The sequence below is a fragment of the Salarias fasciatus genome, chromosome 19 (genome assembly GCF_902148845.1).
Source record: "Salarias fasciatus chromosome 19, fSalaFa1.1, whole genome shotgun sequence".
NCBI lineage: Eukaryota > Metazoa > Chordata > Actinopteri > Blenniiformes > Blenniidae > Salarias > Salarias fasciatus.
The window spans coordinates 18,194,646-18,215,122 of NC_043763.1; positions in this window are offsets into that span (position 1 = coordinate 18,194,646).

Sequence of the window (20,477 nt, forward strand, 5' to 3'; positions counted from 1 at the left end):
GGCCCGATGGGAAGAGCAATAAAACAAAAACTTGATTTTAAATACATTTTTAACAATGGAGAACATCTGAAATATTATTCTACCAGTATAGTCATAAGGTATAAGGATATCCACTGTAGATTTATTTAAATTGTATAAATTCTATTACATTGTGTTTCATGTGAACACAATTTTATAAGAAAAAAAACATTACCGATTGAAATCCAAGCAATTACCTAACTACAGCTAAATATTCAGAAGTGTGAGATCTAGACTATATTGCACAATGCACACTAAGAAGGCTTCAAATTATTCATATTTACATGAAGCTTTGCTCCGACGCTCACAAAAGTCAAGCACCATTAAGAGTTCTTTCACCTCCGTCCACAGAAATCAAGGGTGGAGACAGAAATAGAAAGTAACCTCACGAACTCAGTCCACAAAATGCTCCAAATCTAATTGTAACATCCTGCGTTTGAATCCCCTGGAAGTGTTCTTCCTTTAAACTTCTCCCGGCAGCCAAGCGGCTAATGCAACATAAAGGCATTAATACAGGCTTTAAATGGACACTTCCCTGTAATGACATTAATATGTAATCCAATAGAAAAAATTATGACTATAAACTGACATCCAATATATGATTAAACAAGTTTAAAGAGTGACCGAGCTCGGCTAGAAAAGCTTATTTGTTCAATGAGATAGTTTCCATTTCTCTCCAGATATGAAAGCACTCAATCAGTGTTGCTGGCTGTGAAACACAGCACTCGATACGTACAAGGAATATTGTGTTTCGCCTGCATAATGGAAATACTGCAGGATAGATGTCTTTCGGACTGATAATGAGGCTCAGTTTTGAATTTTCATCTGTAATTCGTATTAAAGCACTTAACTTGTGATACACTGACTATACGGTGTATCCTCCCGAAGCAGAAAAGAAGCTCCCGTTTCCTTCTGAAACATCGTATTGTGGTGAATCTAAATCCCTAACCTGATCTATGGGCATGAATTTCAGTTATGTGATTGATTTGGTTGCATTTCAGGCACAGTTAATCTGGATCAACCGAGAACCTACAGGAGACTTTATATCTGGCTGGTTGTCGTGGGACTGGTTTGTCGTTCCCCCAGGATGAGGTGGGAAAAGTTCCGGGAGCAACTATGACTTTACCTCTCTTTTATAAAGCTTAAGCTGGAAGAAAGATGAAAGAATGGACAGGTCTGATTCCAGTACTCACTGCCTATCGGGCTCCTAATACCGGCTGAGTGTCATCTAAACCTCACAGTCTGCACAAGTATTAAACATGTCTATCGATTCTTGGGAACAGTGAGCCGCCGTCTCATTGCTACTTCCGGCAGGATAAGCTGCCATTTCAGACGGCTCTCTCGAAGGTGAAGACGAGTTGACTCGACTCGAACGCTCACCTGATCTCAGTCCAGCAGAGCACCAGAACAGAGGATTAACATTATGGGTGTTCAGTGAACAGATCTGCAGGAGCTGTGTAAAGGTGTTATGTTAATGTGGAGGAAAAATCCCCTGTACCCTGAGAGCTCTTTGACACCAAGAATAAAGACCAGAAGAGGTTGAACATGCCGCCATTTATAACTTGGTTTGATTTGACCATCTTCATGGGTGATAAACCACAAACCGCCACAGAAGATAACATCTGAATTTGTGAATGCATTAACGTCATGCATCTTCACAACCTGATATGGTTTCCATTTTGTTCCAACCTGTTCAAGAATTACTGAAAATTAGTTTTGCTTAATGAGGGACGCCGCAACTTCTACCTCAATGCACCTTCGTCCATTTTTCATTTGGGTTCGCTGTGGCCTTTTCCAACCTGCGGAGATACAATCATGTCATGTAGTGATTTAAATTGGATCGCTGCGACCGTCCAGTTATGCAATTAACAATCTTGGGGTCATTCATTTCACCTCCAGAAATCATTACTGTTCAAGTGATCTGAAGTCACTAGGTTTGTCTTGAGAATAAGTGGCAGAGTTTCTTTACTATAGTTATTTCATATAAAAAAGTGATTTAGTTATTTGAGAAAGTAATTCTTGCATGGTTTTTCTCTCCCTTGACAAAGCCCGTGGAGATAATGTGTTCCTGCGGTGATGTGTGAGATGAGCAGCATGTGCCAGGTTAATGACGGATTCATCCAGTTTGGCCTGATCGGTTCCAAATGAAGCATTTCTGACTTCAGCCACTGCCCTGACGGTGATCCTCCGTCCTGATCTCTGTTTTGAACAAGTGCCATATTACGTGTAATTGGCTGCTCTGTCATTATGAAGCCCTTGCTTGTGAATTGAAAGCTGCTGAGTTCCAGGCCTGTACCGACACGACCATCGCTCCCCATCCACCTGACTCACTGGATTAGGCTCGTTACGACTTTTTCTCTTCCACAGCATGAAGTAGAAGCTAAAGGGAAGAAATCCAGTGTGAATCACTGTGAGAAAAATCCCATCCAGGGAGCGCTTGTTTCATTGTAGGACTTGGAGCAGTAAATCGCTTTAGAGGGCGACTTTGAAAGAGAATGGTGCCAACATTTAAATCAGATCTGGCTTTCTTTTTTCTTTCGTCTTTGTTTCATGGGCGCTTACCCAGAACTCTTCTAACAGATCTCATAGTCAGACAGGGAAAGATGTGATATATTTCACTGTGTTTCTTTGAAGGGATTTACGAACAAATATTAAGAAAAAAAAAACTGTAATAAAACAAATGAGATGAAGCACAGCGAGAAGCTGGGAAGCAATTCAACTGTTTTCATGTATGACTACAGTAATGAGCAACAAACTAATAAAAACTTCAGTAAATGCAATTATCAGCTGTAACTCCATTACAGCAATCACAAGCATGTCGGTTACATGACTGTCTCAAAGCAATGGCAGTACACCAGACAAAGCAAGGCAGCTTCATTTGTGCTGCGCCTTTTGGCAGTGATGCAACTCAAAGTGCTTTACATTAACAAGCACGAGCAACTGGCGAGGGAAATGAGACGGTGCAGAAAAACGTTGAATAAATACTGTCTTTACTGAAAGGCAGCAGCAAATAGAAAGGTTTTCAACAACAGTACATCCACTCTCGACGTGTATAATTTCATTGTCAGGCTAAAAAGTTTTGCCACCTGCCTTGTACAGTAATGTCCCACTTGGAGATGAGTGATGCAGTAAAAGGAAAAGACTCTCAGTCGGACTTTCGCAACCTGCCACGGTGAGACGTGGAGCTTTGTTTAATTGGCACCACTTTATTAAAAAATGTCTCCTGAAAGCACCAGCTCCAAAATAAACCTGTCTGACTGAAATGCCCTCAAGCCTACTTCTAATTCAGTCCTCCGGAGCAAGTTTATCACTTTCACTTAATAAGGTTGACAGGTCAGTTATTTTCCCTTCAATAATCTCACCTAACAAGATGCTCAGCAGTCATTATGCCACTGGAGTCACTCATAAAAATGACTCAACTTTCTCCAGCAAGTGCTTATTACCGCGGGTCACCTCTGCCAAACTTCTGTGGAGTCTGAGGGAAGCAGTCATCGCTGGGTTCATGTGAGGAGACAGTCTGGAAAAACTCAGCAACTTTGATTTTTCAAGTGCCGCAAAACACAAGTAAACATTTTTTCTTTAATTTACTCGGAATCTACTAACAGATTAACAGAAGGCACTGGACTAAATAAGCAGAAATCCTTCGCTGAACAACCAACATGTTTTTATTCAGAATGGAAACACTTCCCTATATTATTTTCGGTGTTAAGTGAGGAGAAAAACAAGCGCTGATTGTCACAGCGCCCTCCAACGCTTCATCAGTCAGACAAGCGAAGGTTGAATATCAGAAGCAGAAAGTCAACGGTCCTTTACAAGAAGCAGAGCAGCGACAGGTCATTCATACCTGCTTGACATCAGCGGTTCACCCAGACGCTGTGACCTGCCGTGTATATTTCCTTATCAGACGGCTTCAGTTTATCGTAGACAGTGTTGTTTGACTTCTTGTTTGAAATTCTGTCTGCGTTTCCAGAGCTGGTGCTCTTAATTTTCTTTATCCGCCTGCAACGTGGAGCTGCTGTGAAAGCTGAATTTCTCCATTTCGGATGAATAAAGTCTTATTTCTCCATTCAGAGTCCAACACAGTGTGATCAATGTGAAATCTGGGGTGCAGCTCAGTTCCATCTGCCTCAAATATCAAGATCAATAGCTAATTGAACAAAGAAATTCCTGTTATTTATTCTAAAAATGACTGTTCTACAATTTTCACAGTTCTTATTTTTTCCTGTCGTCCCTTTGTAATGTGCACAACTATCTCTGTATTTTCAAGTGTCACCTCACAACAGAATAGTGCCAAATCCATCTTGTCCGAGACTATTTGTACACATCATGCATCTCCATGTGGATCACACGTTCGTGTCCTGAGGATCTGAGACCTGACAGCACGATATGACAGCGGCGGAGGTCAAGGTTATAGCTGTTGGCCATCCATCAATTGATAATAGAATTAATTACAGCACATGTTATAAGCAGGTTAAGATGTGAAGAGCTGAATACCACCCTCTGCTGCATGCTGTGTGCGTGCTTACACTTATATGTAAGCGTCACGGTCACGGACACACGCGACCTTGGTTAGAGTCACACACACCGTACTGCATTCGCAACATCTGGGAAAGAAAATTAAAAGTAATGACTTCTGTTTGAGCTCTGCGATTGTACAGCTGTAACACGGCGAATACAATGGATTTCCATTTGCTCTTTGTGATTGTGGTTTGACTCGTTACACAACCCACCCACAAAGAAGTGTGTACGCTCTTTCACACGTACTGCTGTGTGTTTGATGGAGTGAATCCCCACGGAGGTGGCGTGTGAAAAGCTGGGGAAACTGTTTTTCCAACCCGAACTTGAAGACAGACTGGGTCATAAATCAATTTTGCTCAACCGAATACTGATATATTCAACGATTCACGTGGGTTACGTTTTTATTACCAGTATGTAGGAATAAGTCATTTTTACTTCTTCGTGGTAAAAATAACTGAAATGAGTAGAGAAACATTCAAACATGAAATACAGAGTATAACATGTGTGACTACTGATTTCGCTCACATTTTGGATCAATAGTTTGTCTTTATTGGGTACGTATAGCTGTAGCGTTAGTCATAAACACTGTATGAAGTTACATTTATGAACAGAAATATGATGGGGTGGAAGTCAGTCAACACAACTCCCATTTAATAAATCATAGCAACATTTTACACATGTATCACTGAGATGAAGCTTTTAAACCAGTGTTTCTTTTTCTCCTTACATGAAGAAACTGAAGACACTAATCTACAGTAATATGAAGAAAGTCGAGGTCAGATGATCTTAGTTTTATTTCCATCGTGAGTTTTATCAAATATGTCGAAAACATGCATCTGAGGAAAACCGGTGACCCTAAATTGCCCGCTGGTATGAGTGTGACTGTGGATGAAACCAGAAGGAGGTTTTCTCAGGTAAAGCTATCAGTTGGACTTTGAGATTGCATTAAGTTTGATCTAACCGTTTTTATTTGAACAGTCATTCCATCTGATTCTCCACCTTCAGCTGCTTCCCTACACCTGTGTGTCTTTCTCACCGCCTCATTGTCGTCTCTTTGTCTTTTTCCCAGTGCAATCATTCCATTAATACATTTTTCATGTGGATTTCTTGTCTTGTCCACGGTCTTGGAACTGATTCGGGCCGTTCGGACTTGTCTACCTGATCTTCTTGATTCCTCACGTATTAAACCCTCCTCCCAGACTTGCTTATCTACGAGTAGTCTCTTCACCTTTGCAAATGAGCTGTAATGGTGATTTTTTTTAGATAAGGATAAAGTGAGGAAATAAGTTTTGGAAGAATGGTTGATCTTCCCGGTAGAGAATTGGAAATGGAGCTGTTTTGACATCACTTGTTGGTCCAGAATCTTAAAGAGGCATGGAGTTTGCCTCAATCTTGAATAAATTAAACAAAATGAAGGTTTTACAACATCTCAATTTTTGGTTTTTGATGTTTTGGGCTCTAAAAGTGTTCCGTAACCCTCATGTAAAACCAGTTCATGATCTGTCCTCATTTGATTGCCTCATAAGTACATGGTCGGGAGTGTTTCCTCTTCCAATTTAACCGCCATTATGTCGAAGCAGCAAACTTTCAGCAGCCTGTAGGAGGACCGACTGTCGAGCATCGACACCGGCGTTTCAGGTGATTTGAATTCCTTCAGAGGCACATGAAAGCCATCCAATTACAGCAGTAATGAAATCAATTTGGCGATTACGACGGAAGGAGCAGGTGGCTACCACCACACCCGGCGGAAAACGCGAAAACCTCCTCCTTGAAGTTAATGAGCCAGGGATGAGACACGGTCTCTGGGTGGAAGTTTGCGCGCGCCGGCCCTGTACGTAATGCCCGTGAACGGCTGCGCGCCTTGATATGTGTCTTCCCGCAAATGTTGGAAATGAAAGTCAGAAATGTCAGCGCTGTAATCGCTCGGCAGCAGCTTAAAGACAATTCTCATACATTATTAAGCCTCCGCTCACCCTCATACGTCCCCTAATGCCAGGGAAAACACGCTAAAATATGCAGGCGCCGCTTTGCGTGACAGACGCTGTACCTATTTTCTATTTAAAGTCAAAGTAAGACTCTCAGGTACCCTTCACCTCGTCGGCACACACGCAGCGGCGTGCTTATCGACGCCGCAGAGGCCCCGAATTGCCCGTGTGCGGCCAGCTGCGACTGTGACGGACCACCGGGGCTGCTGGGAGAGAGAGAGAGAGCGAGAGAGAGAGCAATGTGAGCCGCGACGACCCCCGAGTGGATAATCATCGGTGTGTGAACAGCGGCGGAGGCGCACCAGCTGTGACTGCAGTCCCAGAAGAGATCGACGGGGGGAGAGGGGCATCTCTTTCAGGGGTGTGACCTTAGATGGGTCGGTTAGCGTGGCTGTTCAAGAGACTGGACACGCGACGGACGTTGAAAGATTCAGCATACACACACAAACACACTCATGCCGACACATGAACTCCCATCTGCTGGCGTATGAAAGAGACTACATTACCCTCCACAAGCATCTGGGCCTCCGACAGCTGCGGCTCCAAGCTTTTGAATGTGACATTTTCATCCACCATTTACATCTACACTTATGTTTTCCTGCCAGGATTGCTTTGCTGAACTGACGGGTGATAAATCAAACATTTATCATGACTGCTGCCACTCGGACTGAAGGGAGTGTCTTATATCGTCTTCGCATGTTGTTACCAGCATTCACATTCTTGTTGCAGCAAGTCAATTGATAATCCTGTCGGAAAAGTTGGATGAAATCACATTATTTTCAGAATCTTACTGCCTGTGTGTGTGTGTGCCTCTGCTCACGCTTGCTGATTGATATTTTATTCTACGACTGTGCTCTTCAGCTGCTGTTGCTGTTTATCTACTTCATCAGCTTCACTGTATTGTCTATTAAGAATTACTTCACCGTTAACCACTGCTTTGTGGGAATATTGCTGCCTTTCTTTTAAGCACACAATTTTCTTATGACCCCTGGGATCAGAGCAGCACCTACACACCTACACGAATGCTTTTATTCCACTTTTATTCCCCACGCTTTTCATTGAGCACTCTGCAGATGGTGTGTGAAATTTCCATAGATCAGCATTTCATTTAAAATGAAAAAAAAAAAAAAGCAAGAATAAAGCCGAAAACAAAAAAAATCACTTGCAGCTCTTATATCTCGGTCAGTGAATGAGAGTCAAGACATCAGACTTCTTATTCAAAGATGAGAAAATGTTTTCTGAGTTTGAAGCTCATGAAAAAAAAATGTAATTGAATGCAGCTACTTTACCATCTATCCTCACAGATCTAATCCCATCAAGAAGACTCATTAACAAGCCAACAGGAGCAGCCTGGAAAAAGGAAACTGCTGCATTACCGAGTCACACGCCATGCTTTGAAGAAGAGGGAGGAGTTTGTGTGTTGTCAAGCACCCCGGGAGGTTAGAACAGGCCTGAACTTGACCGTCGCAGTGAGGGTGTCTGATGGCTCTGCTCGCGTCTGAGAGGGAAAGGTCACTGAAGTAAAACCAAAGTTATCCTTGTGGTCCCATTTTTTTTTTTTTCTGCTTTAACCATGAGACGCGTCAGTCACGTTGAGTCCTCCACAAAGCCTTCATTGAAACTGTGCAAGGGCTCGGCGGCTGCGCTGACGTGAGAATGACAGGGATTGTTCTCTCTGACAATGTCATGTATTTCTGGAGTGCCCTCCGTCGTTGGGGGAAAAACTTGTTGCACCCAAAAGTTGAGTTTTTCGGTACGTTTTCCTCCGTTTACACAGAAACAGAGTCAGAGTGGCTTCAAAAAGTTTCATCTTTGGAGAACCTCACAAAAACAATACAACTATTGAAATAAACTCCAAACACCATTTTTGTTGAATTCTGAAGCTTGAGAGGTTGTTCATTCGGTGCATGCTGGAAGAGAAGATGATGACGTGTCTCTCTCACATTTACCTGAACTCCCTGCTGACTGGGTTCAGAGCTTTTATGAGTCTGCATTTAACCACAGTACGGTAAACACATGCATAAGCCTCACACTGTTCTTCCTCTGAGGTCTTTATTATTTCCAGCAGCTCTTGTTTTCCACCCAAACGGGGTAAAGTAAAAGTCACGGAAAGTTAAGTCTGCCTCCGAGATGGAGGAGAGAGGCAGAAACTTTGCCCTTGAACACAATTTCTGAATGAAATCCTGAAAATAAAACCATAGAGGTAGAGCTGTTGTCTTTTGTTCAGATGATTACTTGAAGTACCAGGAAGGGAAGATCCGGAGCCGGCGTGTGCGCCTCGCCCTCCTGTACGACACATTTCAGACACACTTTCATGCCAAGCTTGGCTGCTTCTGCATGGCTGCACGTTCCAGCGCCGTCACTTGAAGTTGCAGGAGAAAGTAAACTGGATCGAAACGGGAACTCCTCGGAGAGACCCCGGAGAACAGCCTGGACAAAGTGAAAATGCTGTAGCACTCGGCCTGATGTTTTAAAATGCCTGTCACATCCCTGAAGGGGGAGAAAAAAAATAGATGTGGAAGAGGGGTTTGGGCCAGGTCAGTGCATTTAAGGAAAGCGGTTTCAAAAAAAGCGGATCTGAGTGCAATGTTGCTAAATGGCTCAGTGACACAGCTTCAGGGTGGATGGACAATTCTGCTGAGCTCATTTTAATTCTGCAGCCCTAATTCAAACAGACACACACCTCCACGGAGAGGCTTCAAGAACATTACATTCATATGTCTCATTTGTGAATCGACGTTTTGTCACACAGAAAATGACAAAGCATAACCTTTATTTGTAAAAGAACTGTGTTATCTGGCATTTAAAAAGTAGAGATTCATGAGACAAATCTCTTCAAACACCGCTGATGAAAGACAGCGAGAAAAACATGCTTTAACCAGATTTTTTTTGGACTGCCCAGTTTGAGGAGAGGCTCGGTTTGTAGTTACTTCACACCGTCGATTTGATCAGAAGATACATGAATGTGGTGATTTTGATCATACAGCAACAAGACATCCGCATCTTAAGCTTTTTTCATGACCGAAATTCGAAATAGATGACAAAAACAGTCAATTAATGTGTTAAACAGTAACATGCAGCAAGAGGTTTGCTGCCTTCTCTCTCTCTCTCTCTCTCTCTCTCTCTCTCTCTCTCTCTCTCTACATATATATATATATATATATATATATATATATATATATATATATATATATATGATGTTACTATACTCTGCTCCAGGATGCGAGTGTCACTTCTTGAAGCTTGAGTGCTGAGCTGGCTGCACACAGCGTGTTGACTTCCCTCTTGTTTAGTTCCTCAGACATTTGGTGTCAGGCCGTCTGAGCCAGGGGAGGACGGAGAGGAACCGGCCCAGCGTTTCTCCCACGGTGGATCCAAGAGGCGAGTTAAGATTCACACCTCCGAATGCCAACATGTGATTATTTTTATTGCAAATGTCAGCAGGATAAAATGTGGGCTGCGATTTTGTGTAGCTTGATGCATCAGGCGTTGAAAATAGTTTTCTCACCTTGAATGTGATAAATATTTAATGTCGGTATCAAAACGCTGGATGCAGAGCAGACTTTCCCGGCTTAAATCGCTGCATACGCTCGGTGCTGAATTTTTCAGAACAGGCAATGAGTTCTTCATTAACGTCAAGTCCAAAATAATTAACATTTACATCAGTCTAAAAGCAGTGCAGCAAAAGAATCTGTCCATCTTTGATTGCATGTAATTTTCTGAATTACTATGCAGCGTGTGACATCTTTCAAAACCTGTTCAAAGACACAATTATTCAAAAAGCCTAGTTTATTGGGAACAAAGTTAACTTGTGAAATGAAAAGTCAGCCACAAAGCTAACAGACTTGTTTGCTTTTTCTTTTCACCCACAGCTGCATTACCATAAAACTCTGTGTTGTATCTGTTTCTGCACCACCACTACATCCATTCAGTGTTTTATTCAGCGTGGAGCGAATGTTGATGAGCACAACTATTATTCTCTTGTCTGTACTGAGAATTTGAGCTTGCTGGTACACTTCATCCTCAATGTTGCTTGTAACTATGGATGTGGAAAAAATAAAAATAAAGCCGAACACCTACCTGTAGATGAAGTAGGGTATTTGCTGGTTTAAGGAAAAACAGTAGAACAGGCGAAGGCTAATTTCAGGCTGAAGATGTGTTCGCGTGTGAGACGCTTTAACAGTTCCAGAGCATGACGGGGGGGGGGGGGGGTGTCTGAATATTCACTTTCACTATCACCCACTTCAATCTTATTACCACATTACATCACTGATTATCACCTTTGTTCCGCTCTACCAGATTGTGTTTGATTTACAGTTAATCCCGAAGGACTCATACACACTCTCCCACAAACATAAGAATGATCCATTTAAATAAAAGCAATCCAGAGTTTACCAAAGTCTGCATATCTCTGAAAAAAATGTGTCACAGATCAGAACCCAGGTTAGCAACCACTGTATACCAGGAAAAAGCAAACTTTATAATAAGGGCTTCAGGCTTAGTTTTCATTTTTGCATTTTCTTCTCAGGAAAGATTGCATTTACTCAGCAACATTTAGAAAATTACTTTCATTTAAACAGAAACGGCTGAAACGCTGAAAATGATGCCATTTTTGTTTGCGTTTGTATTGAAATCACACACCCAGAATCCTGCTATAAACATTTGCAAAGGTCAATACCCTCGTCAGACTTTCAGGTAAGAAACACAAACTTGACTTTGGCTTTACTGACTCCTGACATTCAACTATAAAACTATCAGATCCCAGGAAAATATGGACTGGCAGTCAGACCCCTCTGGAGGTAAACATCGCCATTATTGTTGATCTACATGCTCATACGCGGAAGAACTGTTGACTACGGCTGCAAACTCGGCTGTTTTCTCAAAGGAATAGCAACAACAACAACAACAACATCGTGCGCAACATCATGCGGGACCAGCACCATCCTGCTCACCACCTTTTCCACCTGCTGCCCTCAGGGAGAAGGTTCAGGTCCATACAGACCAGAACTACAAGACTGGCCAACAGTCTGTATCCACAGGCTGTGAGGCTGCTCAACTCTGAACCTCTCCCCTCTCTGCTCCCCCAGTCTTACAGACAATAACCATATCCATCTGAACTGGTTTGCATTGTTGCAGAATGTCACTATTCATCAATCCCTCTCCCGTGACCTTTCTTCCCCAACGGTTATGTCTTTTTTTTTTTATTTGCACTGGGCTATTTACGATATTTATTACTGTGAGGGTTTTTTTTTTTTTTTTTGCAATTTCCCAATTCTATTGTATGGATGCTCCAAACAAAATTTCGTTGTTTTATGAAAATGACAATTAAATATTCTGCATCTGAAAGAGGGACTCGAATGGTTATGAAAAAGTTCTATTTTAGTGAAAACGAACATCTAAAACCCAACAAAATTTTCTGCTTTCACATGAAAACTTCTGTAAACAGGGCTAAAAAATTACTGTACAATTTGATTGCTGAACACAAGAAAAGCACAGCTGGGGCTTCGATACTTTCAAGAACCAACCGCTGTAAAAATGAAGCATGAGACATAGAATTAGTGCTGATTTGTTCGCTGTCGTTCAAACTCAGTTAAGAAGATGACAAAACTCATTAAATTTTAAAGATGTATCCCCACTCTGGTTTTTTTCCCCACAAATCGCACACCGGGTATAAGTACTCAGAAAAGGGCTTCTTTCCTTTTAGTTTGCAGTGGACAGGGATTTATTTATGCCCGAGGTGACCAGTTGTGATGAGATTCAGGACTGAAGTCTGCTGTCGTGTGACTGGGTGAAGAAAATGACACAATATCGGTCGTGTCTGGATCTGTCCAGAGTAAATAGGTCAGCGTTGTTGTGTCACGTCCTCTAATGTCCTCACTTGTGAAAATCAGTGTGTGCGGACTCAAAATATGGATTTAGCCTGTGTTGTCAGTCAGAGATGTACCGTTTTAATCCCACCGCTGACAGGTGAAGTACTCACAGTCATAGTTAAGTTAGATTAACTATGATGAATCAGATGGGTTGAATGCAGAGAGATCATTTATCCAAGAGGATCAATAAAGTGTTCTATTTTCTTTCTGGTGTGTGGTCTTATGCTGTTTTCTAGTATTTGTTTGGTGTGTGTGTGAGTGTTTTAGGCATCATTAGTTTATGTTTGATTTTTCATTTTTTTCAGTTAATCTGCACATGAGTTTGGTTGTTCACCATCGATCGGAGGACCAGTTTCTGTCCTAGGTTATACTTTTGAAGGTTCTGCTTTCCTTTCACTTAGTTTGGTTGACTTTAACTTCTCATCTGACAAAGTTAAAATATCACAATCCACACATATCCTCTGAGATCACTGTCAAATGGTTTTAGATGTTTCTCTGACCCATCACATTTGGTTCATATGAATCGGTTGTTAGACTTGTGCAGCTTGTCGACAGCCCATTTGTTTGAATCAGGAGTGTTGGAGTAGATAGACATCTAAAACATGCAAAACCGGGGTCCTGGAGACCAGGACATGCAGCTTTAAGGGGCAGCGCAATGTTCTGGGATGCCGGGAGAGGTTTTCCTCAAACTTTGAAATTGTTCTAATGATGTCTATATTCATTTTGAATAAACGGGAACAGCTTGCCTGAATGGTTTTGACTGACATCGCTGCATTAACGACTGAAACTGGAGCAACTGATATTTTCTAATACCGTCATGTTTAACTTTTATGTCTTGGGGACTCTTTTGTGTGTTTTCTGGATGACATTTAGTCTTCAGCTAAAGATCAGCATCGCTTCAGCTGACAAAATGAAGGCTGACAATGCAAACACATCATACACTTTGTATTCATAAAGAAGCATCTGTGAAGACAGATTATATTGAATCTTCCCAAAAGTCAGAATAAACCTTTCAGAGACTTGGTTTAGACAAAGGAAAGACAAATTTGGGTTATTGCAACATCGGGTATTGTAACTTTTCTGAATGGTAAGCTGCTTTGTTTGGTTCAGGAAAGAAAGACACTTTATTTTTAAATCACATTTTAGCAACAAAACAACTGAAGTGTTTTTCTGTTGATATTAAGTTTTCTAAAATGCTAACTAAAAAAATAACCAACTGCACTGCAGATGTGTCCTGAAAGAAGGTCACAAGTATTCTGCAAGAACCACCAACAACATAAAACCCGAACTTGCTTTGGAATATTTGTGTCACATTGGGAGAATCATAGTTTGATTCCAGTCTTGGAGGCATTGCTTCATGCAATGCTGGGATCCCTGAGTATGATAATCCCAATTTAGAATATGCTTTTAAAGGTAGTCTTGTGATAGACAGTTGCTGAGTAAAAAAAACCCAAATGTCCTTCAGTTACTTCAATGCAGGACTGAGTTGCAAATAACCAGAACAAAGTAAGATACATTTAAATAAATGGTGCTCCCGACGCTAATGTCCTCTGGTGGTGCATGTACGCCTCCTATCTTACATAACAATTGTGTTCGTTCTCGATCATGATCTCTAGGACGCCTCTCGGTATCAAAGGTGAATCAAGAGGTGATCAACAATGCAGGGAAGGAAAATGTCTCCTGTTTGATCCATGAGTGACAGCTTATCTGTCACATCCATGCGGTGCCTCTCCTTGCTGGGGATTAAATTCATCAGATATGTCAAGTAGAAGATTTAAAGGTGTGAGCTGCCAGCGTGGCTGCGGCAAATGGAGGGCCATTTGGCGGTCAAAGGGTCGACCACAGTCAGTCAGAGAACCGGTGAAGCTGAGCAAAGGAGGTGAATCAGCAAAGTATCGCACTGGCTCATGCCCTCGAGCCCTGTTTGACCATACTTTTAAACAGACAGCAAAATCACAGGTTGTAATTTTCCCACCAACGTCTTCTCATTTTCTCCTGTCTCTTGTTTAAAGCAGACATTATGTAACCAGCGAGTGGCTCAGGTAGCCTTCCTCTGGGTATTCTAATGCGATTCAGTCCGCTCATCTCTTCCACCTTATGTGTGTCTTTGTCGCTCCCTCTCTCCCCTCCGACCCTCCTACCCCACGCACCTGGGAGATGATACCGCGACCAGGATCAACATTTATTTTGGCTCCGGGTTCTTTTCTCCGCGCCTCACTTGTGCATCCCGAGCACATTCCCTCGCCTCGGAGAGAAAAAAAAAAAAAAAGAAGAAAGAGATAGAGCGAGGCCGAGGAGAAAGTGAAGGAGAGCGATGGCGCCCTGTAGGAGGGAGGAGGGTTGACTGATGATCCATCCCCACGACACAGTGGGTTGTCAGTGTAAAAATGGCCTCGGCCTCACATCCATTCAATCTAAACAATAGAGAGCAGGCGGGAGCTCGCTCGGGCTCTTTACTGTCGCACATGCCCGGTTTACCCAAAATCCAGGTGACAAGCGTCGACAGGGAGCATGATGCATGTTGCCCCGGCGGGCTGATATTAAAGTGAAACGATCGTCTCCATCCTCAAGGTAAATCTCACTTTGATCATACCGCATTGTCAATTCCGTAACTGACGTCCGTTTTTTATTGTTTAAGCAACGGCGCTGCTTCTCAAGAAGCCAAAGCAGAACTGTTCATCTGGCTGAAAAACAACTTGCAGTCACCCTTAAAACACCCATAATTCCATTTGTCAATACACCCAAAACACATTGGGCCCTCTCGATGGGCATACGTGCGTCTCTGCGCAACACAATGGCAGACACTCCGTTATACTGTGGCAGCTATTGACGTCAGCGCCGTGCACGGCTCATTTATTGATGCTGAAGCCTCCCCGATAGGCTCAGTGGCTGCTCTGCAGATAAGCAGGTCTGAAGGGAGAGAGAGGGAGAGAGAGAGAGAGAGAGAGAGAGAGAGAGAGAGAGTGCTGTGATAGGCGAGGCACCACGGGAGAGGACCGGAGACAAAAGAAGAGAGAGTGCATGCAAACAAATTCTGACCACGATGATTTCAGTCTTTGTGGGAACAGATGTGTGTTGCCAGTGTCAGTAGAGCACAGGGTGCTCTCATGCTTTATGCGAGCCGCCTCAAAATCAGAGCTGGTTCTGGTGTTTTTGGTGCAAAAGTAATTACAAGAGTTATTCTCTTTCAGTCGGTACCTCGAGGGCAGCTTTCAGAATCCCCAAGTTTTTTTAACAATGCTGTTGGCAATGCAAAATAAAGGAATAATCAGTGTTGGATTAATTTATATATTTTTGATGGTTTTTTTTAAATATCAGAGAAGCTTATACATAAAGCACAGAATTTTGTTCCCCACACAGGACTTAAGCTCTTTTTAAGTTATAATGATCAACTGAAAATTGGTAGTTCTTTAAATAATATGTTAAAAAGCAAAGATACAACATTTCGTCCTGAATCTTGGTGCACAACAGACACTTTCCATTACAGTAGAGCAAAGCGCCCAGACTGTAAGCTGAGGGACTATATGGGACGAGATAAATCACACATCTGTGTGCTACTGAAATATTTCTTCACGTATCGCCACGCGTGCAGACATGCAGACCCTCCGCCTGTTCATCGCACGCTCATAAATGTACAAAAACCTGCGTCTGCAGCCGCCTCCGCTTCTGTATTCCTCCCCATTAAACGCCCATTTGTGACAGGTGTCTCGCCTCTCAAAGCAGGCACATACATTAGACAACGCCGTCGGGTCATGATTCCCACTCCGGATCACCCACGGCGGCGGCGGCGAGTGCCTCTTCTGCCTGTCACTTCACAAAGTTTTGCTGGATCAGACTCCCCGATACCCCCCCACCACTATTCACTGCCATCAAGAATTGAAGGATCTTGATTCTAGTGGAGGGGGAGAGCGGTGGCGTAGGGGAGGGGCGGGGGTTTCCATGGTAACAGTTCATCCCCCGTCTGTCTGCAATTTGATCTTGTTTATCGAGTTATTCTCCTCATTGGTGGTGGTCGGGGGGGGGGGGGGGGGGGGGGGGGGGGGGGCTGCATGGAAACATTGTGATGGTGAATCTGAACAAAAATTCACAAAAAAATAAAAAATAAAATAAAAAACTAACAGTATATATGTGTATAGGATTGGGTGTCCCCTCCTAAGATTTGAGGTTAGACATGCAAGATGACAATAAATGTCACTGTCATGTATGGTTTCAGTCATGATTTTACAAAACTTAACTAGTATCAATTAATCGTGAACAGCGGCCGACCGGGATGAGAGGAAAAGGCCAAGTTGTCCCGGTTGGCCGGGCTTTGACTTATTTCAGTAGTTGGGCTGTCGTAGGTATGTTCCCCACGTCCAAGGTTCCTCACACTTTTCATATTTTCTGTTCAGAGAAAGTAATAATGTCACCAAGCCCCATTAACTCCTGCTCCTTTACTTCAGGCGGTGCGATCAGAAGTCAGCGTAAATCCTGAGCCGCAACATCAATTTCACAAATAAAGTAATGAGGGCAATTACAATTTAGTATCAAGGTGAAGACCTTTATGTGACACATGAGGTGGTAGATACATCGGCAAAAGTAAGGGAAAACATTGCACACAGCTGTGATGGCTATTAGTGCAATGTTCGGCCATAGGCATGACTATGAATGACTCTTGTTGGAATAAGTCCTGCTGTCTGGAGAGCTGACCCAGTGAGCAGGGAGCGTCCATGGACTCCAAAACAAGCCACGATCACATCCAAAAGGTCCAGCCTGGAAATAATTGGAAAAAAAAGTAGGTGGCATGCGCTCCAGTAGTGCACGGCAGCTGGTGCTCATCTCCATACTCATTGGAAATACAGACAGCAGCACAGTTTCCTCTTCCCAAACTTCAGACCCGGGGTCTCATTTCTAGATTTTGCAGAAACTAAAAAAGGCCTGCAGACGTTGAAGAGATTAGCTTGAGCAATGCGATGAAAGACGGTGAGTGGATAATCAAATGCAGACAATATCACACATTTATTTTCCCGGCGCTAAAACTCACTTTGGTCTACAGCAACCGAAATATTCACACCAACGTAAACTCTCAGTTTTGAAATAAAAGTAAATTTAATTTGTAGAAGATGAAACTCAAATCTCTTGGCTCAGTTTGTCATCAGTACTGTCCGATCGTCACTGAGCTGCAGTGTGATTGGTGCGTTTCCCAACAAGATCCCTTCCTGAGTTTCAGGCCAAGAAGTTCATATGAAGATGTAAGATTTAACAAAGTTGTAAAAGAGTTTCTACAAAAGAAGGTTCTGCATCGTTCAGGCCCATCAGGTTCTCATTATGGTGATCAATAATAGACTCACCCGTTTGTTTTTGGTTAGACTGAGATCAATATGGCTTCAAGTAAAAAATCAAATGACATTGATGTTGTTTAAAGTAACTAAAGTTGGATGTCAGTTTGTCCAATTATTTTTAGTTTGCTATTTAACCTTCATTCTGTTTGCTAGGTATTTATCTCTGAGAAATTTTTGCATTTCCTTTGTTTGTTTTTTCCCTCCTTAGACAGAAAAAAAGCTTTTTTGCAGTGAAAGTTTTGTTAAAAAAACAAATAAGTGATTCCACAATTCTTCTTTTTATGCGAAACAATGGCAGCTTATTGACACCAGGCTTGCCTGCAGACGGAGGTGAACCGAAGAAGACAGCTGGGATCTCATGTGAACCAAATGGAAGATTCACAATCATCAAAACCAATCCACTGAAATGATGGGGTAGAATATGTTATTGACATAATTAATATGCACAAATAACACAATTTGACCTGAACATTAAATATTTGCTGCCCAATCAGACATTTTGTAAGAGAAACTGCCCTGCTGGGAATAAATGTATCATAATTGATATAGAGCTCAGCATTGGGAGTATGAATGGACTCCTGTACCTTTGTTGTTTCTACCTTTGATTCGTATAGACGGCAGTAAAGATCCAAATCACAAAGCAATTACCAGCTCATTACAACTACAACATTTCTTGAGGTTTTGATCAGTCCCTCAGCTTTAACACAGATGGTCATCTGTAATTCTGCCCTGCCTTGTGGGAGAAGAAATTACTCACACAGTCCCTCCTGAAGTTAATGAAAAGATGCATCTGTTTCTCAAACTCTGGTAGCAATGCGGGCCTTAATGGATTAAACTGCTGATTTCTGAGGCTGATGAATAATAAACTTCTCCCCTGCATCAACAAAAACATCCTGGACTTGTTTTTCCGAGAGCCATACTCCTGAGAGACGGGTTTCATCACAGTGTTTGATGGTCTCCCTGCCTGCAGAAAACCCTTTCAAGGACCATTTTTTAGAAACACAACTAAGCAGCTTTCAAACTTGTAATTACTGATTCATAACAATTCTTTCAGACATTGCTCCATTTCGACAAATGCTAAAAGATTCCTCAGATAGAAAGAGTGCGAATGATTCCAATTCCAAACAGCATGTTAACACTTTTATTGACATTATCAAAAAGCAAAGGAAAGATCCAGTAGAACCAGAACTGTTCATCAAAATGTCACTCCAGACGAATAAAGTTAAGTAGTTTCTGTCGAGTGTGAATCAGACTGGAAAACATCAATGACACTGGTTTTCTCAAAAAGACACAAGTCCAGCTGCTCGACTGCAAGTTTTTTTTTTTAACCAAAATGTTTGACATAAAAGGTAATTTGGATATTATTTCGTAGCTTTTCGGAAGAGACGGATACAAATGAGGTTATGACATTTGAACCCATTCTTACGCACTCAACCATTCAGTAGATCAGACCCACAGTTTATTTCTGTGTTTTCAATTAAAAAGAATGAGTGGCATAAAAAAAAAAAACTTCTAATTTACTCTTCTTGCGTTTTATTGAAACTTTCGTGTCACTCTCTCGCAGGTCTCTCATTTGAGAATTCACCTGAATACAAACAAAGGTTTATTTGCGCCGGTGCCAGGAAGCTTCTCTTGTGGAAAGGCTGAATTCATTATATGAAGGATGGGGTTTTAATGGAAAATCATAATACAAGTGTCGAGGGCACGGAGAGTTAGCTGAGGTTAATTTCATTCTCTCCTCCCTGTCTGGCAGCAAAACGCTATCTCCGCTCGCACATTTAAAAGGAGGAGTAATTGAATCATTTGTGTAGCAAAGGCATTTGAAGGCCACACATTTTAAAAACCAATGAGCATACAGTAAGAACTTCCAACTACAGTGTTTCAATGAGCTGCTTTCAAATGGGGATGATGAGAGTTAAGTAAGTATGATTAGTTTTCTTTTTTTTTTAAAAAAGGATTACAGCCACACGCGGCCAACTTCAGACGAGTTGTTTGACCTCAGCTGTAATGAAACCAGCGGCAGGTCGACAAGTCAGAATATCACGTCGCGCATTCGTCCGAGTCGGCCCTGACTGTGAATCTACGATAGCACAAACAGCGTTCTTGTGTTTGCAGCATATTTAAAATCCTCTCAATCGTCTTAGGTGCATGTTTTAAAAAGAAACTTCTAAATTAGCTGTAGTGGAACCAAAATAAGGACAGATCCAGCAACTCTTCGGAAATACTGTTAGCTGAACTTTTTTCAGTAATAAAGGAGAAAGTTTGTGACCGATCCAGTTTGAACTCCAGCAGCAGACGCCCTGAGTGACCTGCTGGTCGACACCGCCGTATCGCTGCAGCCGTCACCCGGCAGCAGGTCTCACACACACTCCAAACAGAGGCTGAGTTTGAATTGTGCTGTGACAATGCTGTATGTATATATCTTCCAAAGTGTCACTGACCCTCATGGCCTTATTTGTTTTTAGAGCATTCTGCACAGCGAACCGCTGCACACAATTCAGAGTGTTTACAGTGAAATGGTTTGGAGTTCAAGATGAGACGGGCTGGCAAAGCTGCAGGGAGGGTTTTATTTTCAGCTAAATATGGTTCCCGATGAAAAAGTCACTATATTACTTTTTTATGGGGGAGTTCTCAGGTTTGTAGCCTAAATGCATTGTTATTGTCTGGACTGGGAGTGAAGCAAGCCTGAGACTTACCGTCTAAACACTTCAGTAAATAAACAGAAGGTAAATATTAATGGAATTCTCTGCTTTTTGCACTTCAGT